The sequence below is a fragment of the Triticum urartu genome, unplaced genomic scaffold, assembly GCF_056163025.1.
Source record: "Triticum urartu cultivar PI428250 unplaced genomic scaffold, HENAU_Tu73 scaffold1, whole genome shotgun sequence".
NCBI classification, from domain to species: domain Eukaryota; kingdom Viridiplantae; phylum Streptophyta; class Magnoliopsida; order Poales; family Poaceae; genus Triticum; species Triticum urartu.
In genome coordinates, this window is record NW_028259461.1 from 3,446,275 (window position 1) to 3,449,039 (window position 2,765).

The 2,765-nt window shown below is 39.2% G+C and overlaps 1 pseudogene; it reads right to left on the reverse strand.

Moving 5' to 3' along the window:
• Positions 1-566: 566 nt before the first annotated feature.
• On the reverse strand, positions 567-2,523 carry LOC147956166 (uncharacterized; annotated as a pseudogene).
• Between the last annotated feature and the right edge of the window lie 242 nt (positions 2,524-2,765).

Below are 2,765 nucleotides of genomic sequence, written 5' to 3' on the forward strand. Positions count from 1 at the left end.
TTTGCATTTAAAAACTATAAACTTGTTTTATTGCTGACTTTGTATTAAAGGGTGTTTTTTAAAAATAAATTAAATAATATGAATACTTATTAAAAAAAGGTGAGACTTCGTATTGATCCTATATAGGTATAATATAAGCTAAGAAAATCTTTTTTGGGTGATTTTGAGAAGGTCGAAAAAAACTTGCTTAGAAATGGGGCCGTTTTCCCTTACTTTGGAGCCTGTTTGGACAACGTTTTCAGTGACTATGAGTTGGACTTCACAAAAAGGGTTGGATTTATGAACTAAAGTGCATAGTAGTACATAAAACGATGCAACATCATAGAACAAACAAATGAACTCAAAAAATATTGGAGATAGGTTCAAATTTGAATGTCGGTTCAAATTTGAATTTTATTTCAAGTCAAATCAACATCATAGCACATAAGTTTTCACATGAAAGAACATAAGTTTTCACATCAAATGACAACAAACTTAAGTTTTCACATCAAATTTGAATGATTTCGACTCTATTTCTTTTGCTTCTTTCTACCACTCGATTTCTTCTCCTTTTTTGCACCGTTTGGTTACACGACGCATAGTTTGTTGATGCTGATGCTCTTGCTTTTTGGCCCCTTGGTTTTCTTGCCAACTCCACTAGGCCCCCTCAACTTTTGCACCTGAGCATGTCTCACTTCTTCAGTTTGCACTTCTACAGATTGAGTAAATGGCACACATTGTTCAACTACTTCAGTTTGCAACTCAACACTTGGCAGCACAACCTCCAAACATGGCAACATAGTTGTCACAGCAGATTCGCATGGCGACACAACAGTTGCTTCATCTGCAACATTTTCAAATTGCCCTAGCGCCTGCAAAACAGATTCAGTATGCATCACATCGTCCAAAAAAGAAACACTTAGCTCATGTTCAGCAGTAACAGTTTCAGTTAGCTCCATATCTTTGTCACCAAACATTATCTGCTTAGTGCTCTTCCTTCTAAAGCCATTGAGTCTTGCTTTTTTCACTGGCCAGCATTGTTCAACAACAAGAGGTGGGGCTTTTTCTGCACGCTTCCTCCTAAAAAATAAAGCATTTGACTTGGTTAGATACTACAACAAGTAGCAAAATCAAAAGCTTGCAAAAACAGTAACATAAACATACTTTGGCCTCTGAGGAGTGTAGATGCACTTGGATGAACCAATTATGTGCCCAAGTACCTCACACAACTTGCACCTATTTTTGTTACCTTTTTGAGCCCTTTTGGGCTTATCATTCTTTTCCTTTTCCTTTTCCCCTTCTTACTACAACCACCTTTCTCAAACCAAGCTTTGAATCTGCTCTGTTTAGGCCTCCCAGACTTTCTTCTAGTGACAGGGGGACACAAGGTAAATTCTATTTCCACCTCAGGCCACTGAGATTGGTCAGTCAGTGCAGGAATTGGACTTGCATATGCAGCTTTGAATTTCTGTACTGAATAATACTCATGCAAATATGGGTGCATATTTAACCTGGGTTTAGATGCCAAAAAAGTATGGAATGCTCACATGGTTTTCCAGTGTGTTGCCACTCTTGGCAAGTGCACTCATGCAACTCAGTATTTACCACATGCCTCTTGCCACTCTTTGTATCTCTAAGTTCAACACCCTACAAGGAAGATTTCTCAACAGATAGATGTGAAAGATTTCTACTCCTGTTGACCACCTGTTGTACCACTACTGGAAGCTTGTCCCCTTCCAAAATATTAGCAATTTTTCCTCTCGACTCCCACAAACGCATGATCATGATCCTTATTTGGTCCACCATGTCATGCACAGGCAAGTCTTTCAAATCCTTCACTTTGTTGTTAAAACTTTCTGCCAAGTTGTTATTGATATGATCACATTTTATGGCAGTATTAAAACCTGATCTATACCACAACAGAGAATGGTGGGTGTTCAACCATGAAGCAAATTCATTATCACTACATGATGCCAATATCTTACCAAGGTGATAGGAATGTGTCTGTCTGGTGTAGGATCTTGCTGCTGGCCACATGCGCCCAAATTCATCTCCTCTGAATTTTTTTATCAGATTCATCCACATATGTCCAAAGCACTCCCTCTGCTCAGCATGTGGGAAAACATTTTTACTGCATTTTCCAACCCTTTACATGCATCTGTGTGGATGGCCAAAGGAGAAACTGGCCCTATGCATCTTTTCAGTTGCATCATGAACCATATCCATGATGCCTCTGTCTCTGATTGAAACATTCCTATTGCAATTGGGAACATCCAGTTGTGTCCATCTAGAGCATTGCATGCAGCCAACTGACCATTCCACTTTCCAGTCAAAAAAGATGAGTCTATGCTCAAATATGGACGACAACCTGCTTTGAATCCATCTATGCAAGGCTTCAAACACATAAAAAACTTGCTGAATAAAACCTTGCCATCCTCTGTTACCTCTGTATCTATCTCCACCACACTCCCAGGTGACCTCTTCTCCACCTCTACTTTAAAACTATACAACATCCTAAATGTATTTGCCCAGTCACCATACAATGATTTCATGGCCCTTTGTTTTGCTTTCCACACTGTGGTATAATGCAGCTGGATGGGGTATAGCTTCTCCAAGTCAACTTTAAGCCTCTTTGCAGTAGTGTTTGGAGTCTTGGCTAAAATATGAGTAATCTTCTCTATAACCCAAAGCTGTGATGTCATCTTTGAAACTCTCTGTGAAGTGGTCATACATGTATGCTGGTGTGCTATTTGATTTACCCTTATTATACTTCCATCAGGTTGTAG